The sequence below is a fragment of the Cornus florida genome, unplaced genomic scaffold (assembly GCF_030987335.1).
Source record: "Cornus florida cultivar Cherokee Brave unplaced genomic scaffold, ASM3098733v1 CherokeeBrave_3.0.0_Hap2_Chr01, whole genome shotgun sequence".
Taxonomy (NCBI): Eukaryota; Viridiplantae; Streptophyta; class Magnoliopsida; order Cornales; family Cornaceae; genus Cornus; species Cornus florida.
This window is the reverse complement of record NW_026775571.1, coordinates 25,296,163-25,312,396: the sequence shown is the minus strand read 5'-3', so window position 1 is coordinate 25,312,396 and position 16,234 is coordinate 25,296,163.

Below are 16,234 nucleotides of genomic sequence, written 5' to 3'. Positions count from 1 at the left end.
TTTAAAGCTCAGAATCATTGGTCTTGACTGATTTTACAATTAAAGCCCTGAAATAAATAAAAACAATAAAGCAATGTAAAATCACAAATAAAACTACTAGTAAGATAATAAAACATGCAAGTAAAGGGACTAAAATGTATAACATTCAGCGCCTAACAGGGGAAAATTGGAAGGAATATGTCCCCTTCTACTAGGACTGAGGTAAGAAACCACCTCATCTAGCCATCTCATCCCTTGCCTAGCTATTCAATACAAATATGAAGGGAAATGATAAAATTGGTATCTATTTTCACAATCTTTACTTGAAACTCCTTGTTTGGAATCTCAATTATTTGGGGAAAATTGGAAGGAATATGTCCCCTTCTACTAGGACTGAGGTCAGAAACCACCTCATCTAACCACCTCAGCACTTGCCTAGCTGTTCAACACATATCTGAAAATTTTGCGTTGATTTGCATCCAATCCTACTTTTGATATACCCCAAACACAAGTATAAGGAATCACCACAAAGCAGAGGGACAAAGGGAATTCTTTGTTTTCTTAAGTATCCGTAGGTTGTGTGTTCTATATAAAGGGCTTTTCCCTTAGAGCTTTGTACCAAGAAACCTCGATCAAGTTACTTTTTTTTGTCACTTTAGTTGGTATACTTTATTGTGTTGTTTTTTTAGAAATGTCACCGAAGGCAGACCTTGTTAAGATTGGGTTCGATGGCTTTGCAAAACTCGATGAATGCAATGGACCGAAGGGGAGGAGAGCTTAGAAAAACCTTGTTAAGATAGGGTTCGATGGCTTTGCAAAACTCGATGAATGTAATGGACCGAAGGGGAGGAGAGCTCAGAAGAACCTTGTTAAGGTCGGGAAGGATGCCTTTGCTATACTTGATGAACGTTTGGGGATCAAAGAGGACCGTGGTATGCTGTCCAAAGAGGCTATTTGGAAGTAAGAGGCGCCAAAATTGCATCGCGGGGCTCTAATTAAAGAATATCGCAAGAGAAAGCCACTTCATATGGCTTAATAAGCTCTCTTTAGTCAGTACTTTACATATATAGTTAAATATACTCCTCTTGTACTAAAAAACTCATATCAAATTCAGCTGGACTTGTAATCATTCACTATCTTAGACTTGTAGTCTTTTTATATGCTTCCTTGTAATGTATTTCGCTACATTTGTGTAATAGCAGTATATGTTCTAGCTTAGTTATGAAGTTGTCCCTTTTTTACTAGAATAGTTTACTCTTTCTCTCTCTTTCTCTCTCTCTCTCTCTATCTGTCTCTCAATTGTTGGAAGCATCTTGGAGTAAGAATTTATGAAATGTTTGAGAGTAAGTTTGGATTTCAAAATACAAATTTTAGTCATAAGATTAGCTAATGATGATGATAAAGTTACTTTCTTAACTACTATTAAGTCATGGGCCTTCAGATTAGCCGAACCTCATTGGCTTTTAGATCATTCTTCTATTCAATATGAACCTTGTTTAAGTTTGGTACTTTGGTTATGAAGATCATCAAGTGGGTCATCCAAACTAAATTAATTGGTACTAGCTATTTATAAAGTTAATTGAATTAAAAAAATCACCACAAATTGGGACAAATGAAGAAATAAAAAAAATTAAGAAATCAGCATGAAAAACTTCAATGGAGAGAAATCCAACTCACTTTTGACTAAAGCTCCTAGCTACCCTAAGTTGTGCGTCAAGGATTCAGGATGGATGAGACCTGTTTCAGGTTGGGAGGCTTCATTTGTATCATTTCTTGAATATTTTTAAAGAAAAAAATTGCACACAAAGAAAAGGATCAAATGAGGAGTCAAATCCGGCACACTGAATTCAATATTTTCTTTATTTTCGAGTTGAAAGCAAAATTGAACCTATTTTCTTTTCATCTTTCCCATAACTAATCAACCAACTCAGAATGCTACTAGTGAGTTGAGTCATTAAGTGCTGTTACTAAATTTCTCCAATCATAACCGTGTTGGGATTTATATGCCCTGGCATAGCAAATTCTTATTTGGATTATAGTGACATATGTTCCTGACATATCTGAAATATTTATGATTTATATAATTTTTGAATTCAATGTATTATGTTTCGATTTAATGTGGAATTGATAGTATCCACTTGATTACAAGAGATATTTATATATATATATATCGGTAATTATGGATGGACTCAGTATTAACTAAGACTTGAACTAGATCCGCGTTAGGTTGAGATATATTGCGAGAGTCGTCGTATGCAATTGCTCCCTATCATTGTCATGGCATTTGACTCTCAAGCATGAGAGAAGTATAAACTCTTTTATTAATTAATAATTATTTTGATTTGTTCGGCGGATACTTTGGGATCCATAGATCGGCACTTTGGGTAGTTATGTAATTAATAGTTAGAGGGTTATATTCTCAATATTTGCATCAATGCTACTTGTATTTATTTTGTATTGATTATGGTTGATCACAAATTAAATTCGAAGGCCTTCGTATGTTTTAGACAAAATGTTTTCTATATTGTTATTTAGTAAATTATTATTCTTTATCAAACAAATATTTTATTGTGATCAAGCTGAAAATAATCAAAGGTAACAAAATAATTGCATTAATTATGTTGTCGGATTGATGGCTTTAGAATCCGATAAATAATTATGCATAGAGTAGTCAAAGTACAACATTGTGTAATGCTAATGAATATATATATGTATATATATTATTAGTTAATGGGATCCACCTGTTCATTAAGTATTTTAATAACATAGTGTAACGGCCCTGGATTTCCGAACCCAGTGCGTCCTGTGCTTACCCGAAGATGATCCGTTAATGGATCCGAAATGCAGAAGCAAAAGACACAACCAAGGTCTCTAGAGATGTACGTCATCCCTAAGACACAAATGTGGTTTCCCGAGTAGTCTCGAGACTCAATAGAAGCAAGAAGAAAACATGGGTTTTGAAACCTTACAAGCGATGGACCAAGGGTAAAATGGTCATTTCATAGAGAAATGGATGCTACCAAGAATACCATTGGAAATACAACGAAAAATTAATGAAGTTAGACTTAAGAATTACCTGATTCAGAGTTCGGACGGAAAAGATATGAAAATAAGAACAAAACGGCATTCCCCGATTTAGAGATACTGCAATCCTATCTCACTAAAACTGGTATAACTCTCATTACGGTTGGAGTTTTTGTGTGTGGTTGGTACTATTGGAAAGGGAATTTCAAGTTCTTGAATTTAGGCTCAAGAATGACCTGATTTGGATCAGAAATGAAGGCGATATAACCTTTTGAAGTTGACCCAAGAAATCTGTCCAAGAAACTGAAAGGAAACCAAGCTTCAAGGAGGATCAGCAGGCTGACGAACAGTACTAGCCAGCTGAAACTCAATCATCATCTGGCTGATGAATAGTACCAGCCGGCCAAAACGCCATTTTTCACTTGCAAACCTACTTGAATTGGTCTAAAACAGTCATCAGTCGGCTGATAACTGCTATCAGCCGACCGATGGACCTGGTAGCAGCAGAAAAAGCTGCTGCAATCAATGGGGAAGGTGCTTGGCTCAATCCTAAAGCTATGCATGCTTCCCATTTGATCTGGACAAGTTTTAAAACATTTCCTAGCATCATGCAAGCATCTAAAACATGCTAAATCAAAACGAAGCTTTAAATGATACCCCAATGCATGAATTTGGCTTAAATTTTCATAAATCATCCAAAAATAGTTCAAAAGTTGGAACTTAAGAGTTTTGTGAAATGTAAACATGCATGCATACGTAAAATGAATAAGTAGACATGCTACAATGACCTACGGCCTCATGGCATGTCATATGCAAAATGTGACCCTTCACTTGAAATCCCATATATTCCATAAACAAACTATGAAGTTAGACTATCATACATGTCATGTAAGTGTCTTTGGCCCTCGGCCTCATTACATATATATCCAAAGAGTGTCAAAAGGTGCACTTAAGTGCACATTACATAGTTTGAACATTAAATACATGTTTTGTCAAAATAAACCAAAATGGAGCATGATATGCTAACAAATACATATTCTAACATAATAAAGATACTCCAAGTAGTCAAGCATTCCTAAGAGTGTTGTGCATCCCACAATAATGCTTCTTTACCTGAAAAACACCCGATAACTTTGGGGTGAGTAAACAAGTTTACTCGTAGGGAATGAGCATGCATGAACCTACTTTATACAACTTTGCAATTTGATATAAATCAATTCATAATGTTCAATCGACATTGGAACTTCCAACACAATGCAATAAGATATAAACTCATAAAGTTATCAACTTGGAATTTAAATGCGAAATCAAACCAAAGTGAATACTTGGACATCACGCCGGATCAGACCGACACTATAGTTACTTTAGGGTTACTAGCCCATGGGTAACCTCCTTATGTGCGCACTAGACTTATAGAGAGACAATCCCCCGTACTAGAACCATGCCCTAGCCTTAGTAATAACAACAACATCCCAAGTTTCCAAAATCAACAATTTGTGCAACAACATATATGTATTAACATAACATATATATATAATGTAAAGCAATCTATCATGCACAAACCAATTTTTGGAAACACAATACATGCTCTAGTTCACAACTACAATGACATGCAAATTGTTGAATAATTATTATGCAACTTGTCACAACTTATAACAATTTTATTCAATGATAGGAACATACTCTCGCAAGTATTATACAAGTTTAAAATCAAGACTTAATCATGTAATCAACATGAAATTCATACTCAATTCATCAATATATCAAGGATAGAAATTAATTTAATAAAACAACTAATTTCTGTAGATTTCATTTCTCATCCAAACATGCTCAATTTAATATATGTTAGGGAACCTATCATGATCATTACATATATCCCTTCAAAACTTAATTTAAATCATGAGAACATATAAATGAAAATTAATTAAATTAATTGATTAATTTCTCTAAATTTCAAAACAACCTTAAATGACTTCAAGTTAACATAAGTTATAAATCAAGTCATGGCGTTCCCAAAAATCATGTCTTAGCTTAATTTCATGCAAGGTACCCTTAACTATTAACTTAAAATTTTGGATCAAAGACATGTATTCCATATGAACCAAGTTATAAAACAAATATAACAACAGTATCATAAGTATAAATCACCCCCTACCTCAATAGAGGATTAAATCTTTATAAACGAAGAAGCCAAGCTTAAAATGGTAAACCAAACTAGGGTTTTATAGAGGAGAGTGAGAGGAAGCAAAAGTATTCCAAGCTTATAGGTCTAAGGTGAGTGGAAGGAGGCCAAAATGAAGCTTAAAGCTCTAAACTAAGCTTTGCTTCAATGGTGGATAGGTTAGGGTTTGGGAGGAAAGAGATAAAATGAAATAAAAACACAAACCCTAAACTAAATGTGGTGGGATTCTCCACTCACTATGTGCTTTTGCACTACCTCTCACACACACACAATGCAAGATTAAATTAGGTGCCTACACTTTTCACTAATCCATGGCTCCTTCCTTGGCTTAGTCCTAAGCCTACACTTGTCAACCATCCAAGCCAACAAGTGCTCCAATCCTAGGCAAACAAGTGGGTGAATCTCCACCCTCCATGTGTTACAAGATTATATATCCAAGTCTTTCCACCCCAATGCCAACAAGTGGCACCATAGGAGTGTGACACTTGTCATACTTTCCGGAAATTGTAAAAAGGTCCTTTTCCAAAATATCTTCCAAATTAAATTACAAAATGGTCCCTAAGATGAAAAATAATTACTTTACATAATTACACTAAAACCCCAAAAGTCAAGAATATTTCCAAGAAGTTATGCATCTATGCCCTTTACAAGAAAAGTAAATATCTAGCATGCTTTTCAACAAAAGTAAAAATGTAGATATCATAAAAATTAAATATCATGGATGTATGCAAAGCCGAAATCAAATCCGAGCACAAAAAGTGAAGTTATGCAACGAAAACGATAAACGGGAAACGACGAAATAGGGAAAAAGATGAAACAGGGAAAAGACGAAAATGGGAAGAAAAGAAAAATGCCAAAAAAAGAAAGGAGGGAAAAGATCGGGTCATTACATATAGGGTCATTACAGACCCATTTTCTCTCATCTCTCTCACGTTGCTTCTCTCTCTTTCTCTATTTTTCTTTTTCCTTTCTTTTTCCCACAAATTTCACTATTTGATTCTCCCTCACCAAGTGGTATTTTTGGGTGTCATTTGCAGCAAATCGGAGAGCACGGCGAGATCTACGTGTGGGTGTAAACAATTCTTTGTTTGGCCAACTCTAGGGATTTCAAAATTAGGGCACAAAATTTGGGGGTTTTCATAATTTTGGAGGTAGGGGTTCCTAATTCATACATTTTTGCACCTTTATTAATTATTCTTCTTGTTTGATGTCTAACATGCTATATTTGTGTTGATTCATTCAAAATGACTTAGTTATTGTATCATGAAGTATATGATTATATGTATGTGTTTATGTGGTATGAGAAAGCATGCTTAAATAACTTTATTTCATGCCTATTGTAATATATGTGCTGAAATATGCAATTTAGATGGATGATGTTAAATTTTAGAGATTTTTATAAAGCATGGATATTCTGAATGTTCATTTGCAAAGAATGAAATTTTTTTATTGTCATGACATTGTGAAATAATAACCATCCATGCACATCATTCGGAAAGAGATGGGAACATGAATTTGAAATATATATATATATATATATATATATATAAATATATATATTTTTCAAATTCATTATACATATATAAATATATGGAAATAATTTTGAAAAGGATTTTGTAAAAAACCCGGCCGCCTAGGAATTGCCTAGGGATCGCGGCGTTAGTGAGGCCTAGAGGGGACTAGGGAGATTGCCCTAGTGTGGTTGAGTTACCTGGGCCCCAAATGATGCCATGGAGTTGCCATGGGTCAGGGACAGTGACCAATCCTCCTCTCGTGCCGCCATGGAGTTGCTATGGGACGGGTTTACTTACGGTTTGGAAATGATGATGGAAATGGTTTTTTGAAAAATGGGGAGTGACATTGCATAGCATGGTATATCATTGCATTGCATATTCATTTGTGGTATCGGATTAATGATGTGGTATTGTGGTTATATATATATTTTTTCCGGCATGGTATGATCCCAATTTCCTTATTCTTATTCATTGTATGGATTTACAGGGTCTCAAGAGGTGTGCCTTAGGCACTTCCTACTGAACTTATGCTCACCCCTTCATTTTAACATTTTTCAAGAAACGGAAATGAAGTTGCAGATGTCGTTCCACCACAGGCCTAGTATGGATTAGATGATCATTTTGTTATTTTTATATCTAAGTCCCACTATTTTTGTAAAACTTAGCATATTGTATTATGTACTGAAACTTATGGACTCTTGTTATTATAGTTATATTTATGGGCTGTAATTTTAATATAAGTTGTTTAAACTTTGTAAGACATGGACTTTTGAACTTAGCCATGTTTTTTTTTGGGATTGTCATTATGATATTTGGATTAAGTGACATGTGGTTGTTGCACCATAAAATGAACTATGTTGAGACATAATGAATGGATGAAAGAAATGTTGAAATGTATTATTTGAAATGTGTTGGGACATGTTAGATAAATTTTGAAGGTCTAGGAGAGGCCCTTGCATTTTTATGCATTTAAGCAGGTTGTCGTATGACCCTTTTTAGCAAAGGTCATACCGAATTTTTTTTTTTTTTTAATTAGTATCATTTTAGGATCATTACAAATTTGGTATTAGAGCAATGGTTCGAAAATCATTAAGACGACGGGTAGAGGCCTACATAGTGTTGCATGGGTAGTCATTTGCATAGTTTCTGTGATTATTTGCTAAAGTGTTTTGTTATTTGAAAAACATGCTTAACTATTTACTTGCTTACTTGCTTATGTGTTTATATGTTTACGCTAATGTGCTTATTGCATAGCAGTGCATGCTAAGTGTTAGTATAGTATCCTTTCATGTTGAGTTGTTCACGGTTGGATCTTAGTGTTATCGTTATTGAACCATTTTCTTGTTTTATAGTACGATGCCACCACGAAAGGAACCAAGAGGTGTTGGCCCTAGGCCTATAAGGGGAGATGTTGGAGAAAGTTCTAGCTCCAATCCAGCGGAGCAGGTTGGAGATGATACACTTCTTAGGGATTTGATTACCTCAAGAGGTATTTTTATCAGAAGGGATGATATTGAAGCACTCGTTGAGGAGGGTGAAGGTTCGGTTGAACTAGTACAGAACCATTTGTTGCAGAGTGCCTTGAGGGCAACAGTTGCTACTCTTCCACAACCGACACCACAACTGGTAGTGCAGGTAGAGAAGATGCTAGCGCAGAAACGTCTCAAGTTGATTTCAGGGTTTTCTAAGTTGATGCCAATGATGTTTGAAGGTGGTGTAGATCCCATGGTAGCGGACAACTACATGGATCAAGTAGAAACTTAATTGACCTCTATGGATGTGACGGATGATTATGTGAAAATCAACCAAGCCACTTACAAGTTTACCAAGGATGCTAAGTTTTGGTGGAAGTCAGTCACCAATCGGCATAAGGTGGAGGAGATGAGTTGGGATATGTTCAAGGAGCTATTCTACGAGAAGTATTTTTTGGTCACCAAGAGATGGGAGCTAAGGGACCAGTTTAATGGCCTTATCCAGGGTAATATGTCAGTGATGGAGTACGATAACAAGTTCACCTTTCTCTCTCGCTTTGCTCCAGAGATGGTGACAAGACTCGGAAGTTTGTTTCCAGTCTCGATTACAAGATGAGGCCATTGATAACGGCACAGTACATCAAAGTTTACTCGGAAGCTATGGAAAGGGCATTGATGCTTGAAGTGGAAGCCAAGGATAGAAATGTAGGAAAGGAACTGTGGAGACAAAAGAAGAATACAGGGTCATCTTCAAAGGGACCTTCATGGAAGAGGAATAGGGGTGGTTCGTCTCAGTTTCAGGGGCAGCAGTCTGCACGATCTGCTCCTACCACTCCTATGCTAGCAGTGTCTACTAGGAGTGGTGTCATCTGTTATCGCTGTAATCAGCCGAGTCACTACAAGTCAGAGCGTCCACAGACATCGGTTAATTCTGGGGTTTACTTTGGTTGTGGCCAGCAGGGCCATAGGGTTATGAATTGTCCTAATCAGGGAGCAGGCACCGGTAGTGGCAGAGGGTCATAGTAGAGGCCGTCACAGTCGGCTACAGTTCAGTTAGGTTTCAGACCATCACCACCATAGCCCGTCATGTCTTCTCAAGGTTCACAACTAGTTAGGAGGGATACTCCTACTATGTTAGCGCAGTAGTCAAGTGTTCAGGTTGGCAGTTCTTAGGCACAGGCACCACAGGGATGTGTCTTTCCACTTGCATCGGCTGATGCATCTTCTGGTCCATCAGTTCTCTGAGGTATCTTCCCAGTATTTGGTTCTTGGGCTCGTGTTCTCTTTGACTCTCGTGCATCTTCATTCTTTCATTGCATTTTTATTTACACTTGTATCGGGGTTAGAGATCAGTTTCATGGATCGGGCGTTATGTGTTGATACGCCAGTTGGGGTTTCAGTGTCTTTGAGCAGAATTGTGAGGGATTGCTCCATTGTGACAGCCGGGTGGACTTTGTGTTTGACCTTATCCTCCTGGAGATGACTAGCTTTGATGTCATTTTCGGGATGGATTGGTTAGCTTTATTTCGTGCTACGATTAATTGTTTCAGAGGAAGAGTCACAGTTTGCACTCCCGAGGGGGATTGTTTCTTTTTCGTGGGAGATCGGAGTGATTCCCATACTCAATCATTGTATGGAATTCGTGAACGGAGTCGTAGTGATTACTTCTTGGCTAGTCTTTTAGCTAAAGGAGATGATGTTGTGGAAGCAGTTTATCCGGTAGTTGTTCGTGATTTTCTGGATGTGTTTCTGGAAGATTTGACGGAGTTGCCTCCACACCGAGAAGTGGAGTTTACTATTGATTTGATGCCTAGTACCGTGCTGATTTCTATGGCATCGTATCGTATAGCACCAGTTGAGTTGGAAGAATTGAAGAGATAGCTTGATGATTTGAGGATGAAAGGTTTCATCTGATTGAGTGTGTCACCGTGGGGCGCACCAGCCTTGTTTACAAGGAAGAAAGATGGTTCTTTAAGGTTATGCATTGATTACCAGAATTTGAATCATGCCACCATCAAGAATAAGTATCCTTTGCCAAGGATAGATGATTTGTTTGATCAGTTGAGATGAGCCAGTTATTTTTTGAAGATTGACTTGAGGTCAGGCTACTATTAGTTGCGGGTTAGGGATGAACATATCCCAAAGACGATGTTTCGTACTCGGTATGGACATTATGAGTTCCTTGTTATGCCCTTTGGGTTGACTAATGCACCAGCGACATTCATGGACTTGATAAACCGCGGCTTTCACGATTACTTGGACCAGTTTGTGGTAGTTTTCATGGATGACATTCTTGTGTATTCACGATCTCAGGAGGAGCACGTGATCCATTTGAGTACTGTATTACAGAATTTGTGGTAGCACTAATTATATGCCAAATATAAAAAGTGTGAGTTTTGGTTACAAGAGGTGAAGTTTTTGGGGCATGTTGTTTCAGAAGGCGGAGTGTCAGTGGATCCATCAAAGATTAAAGCAGCTTTAACTTGGGAGTAACCGAAGAATGTTTTTGAGATCCGGAGTTTCCTCAGCCTAGCGGGTTACTATCGGAGATTTCTGAAAGATTTCTCCCATTTGGCAGCGCCTATGACTCATTTGACCTGAAAAGGGATCAAGTTTGTGTGGAATGAAGCCTGTGAGTCATATTTTCAAGAGTTGAAGATAAGATTGACTACAGCTCCAGTGTTGGTGATACTCGAGCGTGGCTTAGGTTATGTGATCTATCGTGACACTTCACGTGATGGTTTGGGATGTATGCTGATGCAAGATGGTAGGGTTGTGGCTTATGGGTCTCGATAGTTGAAGACTCATGAGTACAACTACCCTACTCATGATCTGGAATTAGCGGCAGTTGTATTTACTTTGAAGTGTTGGAGACATTATTTGTACGGTGAGAGATTCGAGGTGTTCTCGGATCACAAGAGTTTGAAGTACCTTTTCTCCTAAAAGGACTTGAACAACAGAAAGAGGCGATGGGTTAAATTCTTGGAGGACTATAACTTTGACTTGCAGTATCATCCGGGCAAGGAAAATATGATAGCAGATGCCTTAAGCCGAAAATCTCGTGGGACTTTAGCCGGTTTGGCTATTTAGAAATGGAAGATGCTTAAGGATTTGGCAAAAATGGGATTGCAGTGCTTTGATGGTGATGCTTGCTGTGAGTCGGCATTCTTGTTTAGTCGTGTGGCTCAACCTACTCTTGTCAGATGAGTGATTGAGTCGTAGAGACAGGATCCGGATTTGGATGCCATTTACACCTTGATCTCTAGTGGTGAGATTGTGAAAGATTAGACCTTACATGCAGATGGAGGTCTACAGTACAGAGGTTTGTTGGTTGTTTCCACAGGATGTCGTGAGGTCGTCTTATGGGAATTTCACACTTCTCGCTTTGCAGTTCATCTAGGTGGTACTAAGATGTATCACAATTTGAGATGTCAGTATTGGTGGAATGGAATGAAGAAGGATGTTGTACAGTTGGTGGCTAGATGCCTTACCTGTCAGCAGGTGCAGGCTGAGCACTAGAGACCAGCTAGTTTGTTGCAACCATTACCTGTAGTGTAGTGGAAATGAGAGCAGATTGCTATGGATTTTGTGATAGGTCTTCCTAGATCATGGAGGAGAAATGAAGCCGTATGGGTCATTATTGATAGATTGACCAAGACGGCTCATTTTTTGCCTACTAAGGTAACAGATGACGCAGAGGCACTTGGTGTTCTTTATGTGAAAGAGATTGTGAGGTTACACGGAGTTCAATTGGCTATTGTTTTAGATAGGGATGCCAAGTTTACTTCGAGGTTCTGAGAAGGACTTCAGGCTACGCTTGGTTCATCGTTGCACCTTAGTACGACATTCTATCTACAGACGGATGGCCAGTCGGAACGTACTATTCAGATCTTGGAGGATATGCTTCCGGCATGTGTACTTGATTTGGGAAGTAGTTGGGAGGAACACCTTCCACTTATTGAGTTTGCCTACAATAACAGTTTTCAGGCGAGTATTCAGATGGCTCCATTTGAGGCGTTGTATGGTAGACCTTGTAGGTCTCCTGTTTGTTGGACTGAGGTAGGCGAGACAGCCGCCTTAGGACCTGACATTGTACTTAAGACTATTGAGAATATTAAGTTAATCAGGCGGAGATTGCTTACAGCTCAGAGCCGACAAAAGAGTCATGCGGATAGGCGGAGACGGTCGCTATCCTTTGAGTTGGGACACCATGTCTTTTTACGGGTTTCTCCACGGAAGGGTTTGATGAGGTTCGGGAAGAGTAGCAAGTTATCACCACGATTCATTGGACCTTTTGAGATCTTAGACCAGGTAGGAGAGGTTACCTACAGGCTGGCTTTGCCACCACAGTTGGACAGGGTCCACAATGTTTTTTATGTATCGATGCTACGGAAGTATAAGCCGTATCCATCTCACATTTTGAGTTAGGTTGATATGGACATTGATGAGGATGTTTCTTATGAGGAGGGACCAGTTCAGATCCTTGACACATAACAGAAGGTGTTGAGGAACAAGACGATACCATTGGTAAAATTTATCTGGAGGCATCATGGAGTTAAGGAGGCTACTTGGGATCTTGAACAGGATTTCGGGGATAAAATCTTTTAAAGTTGGGGAGAATGTAATGTTAATGAATATATATATGTATATATATATATTAGTAGTTAGTGGGACCCACCTGTTTATTAGGCATTTTAATGACATAGGGTCATTCCAGACCCATTTTCTCTCATCTCTCTCACGCGTCTTCTCTCTCTTTCTCTGTTTTTCTTTTTCTTCTCTTTTTCCCACAAACTTCACTCCTTGATTTCTCCCTCACCAAGTGGTATTTTTGGGTGTCATTTGCGGAAAATCGGAGAGCACGGTGAGGTGTACATGTGTGTAACGACCTAAACCAGGGGTCCGGATCACTAACCGGGTCCTTACCCGAACTCGAGGACATACTAGGGGTAAAATGGTCTTTTTACAATGTGAAAGTATAATCCATCCTTAAACTAGTCAAATGAGGTTTGAAAAAACTATTCTAGCCATTATATGAAGCTCGGTGAGGTTCTACGATCACCGAATATGAGTTCCCAAAAACGCCCTTACCGGTTCAAGGCAAATTCTGACACTGTTCCACTAAAACAACCATAACTCTTAACACGAGTGGAATTTGGAAATGGTGTTGGTCTCATTGGAAATCTAACTCAAAATCTGTGATACCCCTCGGATCCGAGACACGGGTTGATCAGGCCCAGGCCCAAACCCGAGGGAAATATCAATCAATTAATATATAACCGAAACACAGAATACAAGATGAAATTTAATAAATAAAGTTTAAGCTGAAAGAAACTAAAATAAAATCCTCAAATAACAAAAAATAAATAAATAAATAATTCAACTCCAAAACCTCTAAGGGTACAACTCGGGAATCCATCTCTAATGGACCCCTAATAATAATCCAAACAGTAATAAAGACAACTGATAAAACATTCAGAAGCATGCTATGAAGAGAAGTCCTACATCGTCGGTAGAGTGAATAGAAACCTCTGCTCAGCACGAACACGTCTAAGTCTGGAACTGTCGTGTACCTGAAAATAGAAGTGGGTTAAGCCCACGAATAAGTTCTATCCTACTACAATCCAAGCAGAGACTCGATACGCATGTACATCCTAACTAATTCAACAATAGCTAATAGTCTGTAAATATATATATATAGTCACACTAAAGAACTCTCACTGGACTACAGGCCGGTCCCAACCTGAATAGAGGCAACATGCTAAAATGCACACAAAGTGGGCATGTGTACCTAAACCTAAACAGGGTACACCTCTAACCATTGTATCCAGCTATGCATCCCAATGCATATACGCTCCCTAACCGTCGATCCTGAGACTCAAGCTCATATCGAGGTACCATAACAATATACATAAAATCCATCCAGAATCCGTAGTAGTGCCGCTCCACTATATGTTGCCTTGACACTACAAATCCATAAGATTTAACTTTTAGTCAATCCGTTTCCAAAATCCCAGAGTAGGTAGGACTTAGCGTTTTTTAAGCTAATCCCCCCTAGTATGTCACCGTCCCATACCGGTGCGTACAATCCGTCCATTCAGCAAATGACAATACACAACAAGCATGTAAGTATCATCCAACTCTATACTCCAACAATTGAGAATCAAACATTACATTTAAACATCAATTGGGAACAAATCCATCCAGCAAATGATAATACAGAACAAGCATGTAAATATCATCCAAAACCATAGCTCCAACAATTGAGAATAAAACACTACATTTAAACGTCAATTGTTCCATAAGTGCATAATAAAATTCTGAAAGTTAACAGGATTATTTGATTTAACCTCCCACTGTCCCATAATTGATAACACAGTTTATGCATGTACTATTAATTAAGATCCCCGTAAGCATATTAGAATGTATAAATTCATATGCCTATTCTACAACACTGCACTGATATCTCAAAATTGATACAACACCTAATACGCAATTATATCAGTTTAACCATCACAAACACATAATCCTTCTGTAATTTTTTGTGCTTATAATTTACCATGGAACATGAAAAAATAATAACTCTATTTAAAGGTAAAACCTCGTTCCCTAAGATTATGCAATTTAAATTCTCCGCCTCCAAGAATAGTTCACCAATTTCACTTTAACAAAATATACTGGTCAAGCAACAATCTTAATTGTTTTACCATGCTTTACCAATCCCTCTGAGTTTCTGTTTTAATCTTAGACACTAGCCAAACTTGTCAATTACAGCTTCTAAGTACCTTAGTAGCATCAAAACCAACCCAGAATCAAGAAATTTCGCCGAAAACAAGCAAAAAGGGGGGTAGAGCCGCCTCCCCTTTGTGTGGAGCCAGCTCCACACCATGTGGAGCCGCCTCCACAGCCCCTTAGAGTCGGCTCCACCCTTGTGTGGAGTCGCCTCCACCTCCAGCTTCCCCTGTTCTTTCTTCTCCATTTACCTGTGTGATCTCCGGCGGTTGTCAACACTTCTGTCGATTACTGTCCAGGTTTCAACTATTTTAAAATTTGATTCTAGTGTTCCAGAGAGTTTTAAAACATCCCACAATAATTAATTTTAAATAGAACAAGAATTACACAACGAAGAAACAGAACAGAAAACAACAGTTCATGCAAACATCCGATTTAGAACAATTCAGAACATACAAACCAAATTACTTCCAACGTTTATTGACTCCTAGAATTGTATTAGAGATGTAAAGAACATAAGTCTAAGGGAGAGAGTTAGGTATAAAACTTGCCTCCCATCGACGTTCGTCTATATTTTTCGGCGAAACTCTCCTCTGTTTGTTCTCCTTCTATTTCCTCAATGCCTCCATAGAACTTACGTTTTGTTGTATTTTTAAACCCTAATCCATCCTAACATGCATATTTATAGACTCATCATTAACCCTAATCCAAGTAACGCTAGGTTAAAAACTATGTCGGCTAAATACGTGACTCTGAAAACTGATAGAAACTTAATTTGATAAAAAATTAACTTAAGCCCACTAAAACCATGAAATTAAAATAATGAACCATACAACAATTAACCACGTACATAAAATAAACAAGGATTAACTAATTAAACAATTAAAAATAATCAGACAAATAAACTATTAGCTTAATTAATAAATTCTAATAATACAAATAATTCAAGTAAGTCAAATAAGACAAAGAAACACTTAAAGAATTAAAACTCAATTAAAACAATAAATTAAATACCAAGAAAACAATAAATTAAATACCAGGACTATCCTTTTTAAAATTAGGGGTATTACATTCTTCCCCCCTAACAAAAGGAATTCCGTCCTTGGAATTCGCATACCTTCGTCCAATATTTCAGGAAACTGTGAGCGAATGACATCCTACCATTCCCAAGTGGACTCAGCCTTATTGTGATGACTCCACTGAACACATACTAAAGGAATAACTTTATTAGGAAGAATCTGATCCCGACGATCTACAATACAACATGGTGGCTCCAAATAAGTTGCATCTGGCTGCAACTCAATCTCCCCAACATCGATATGCTGATACCG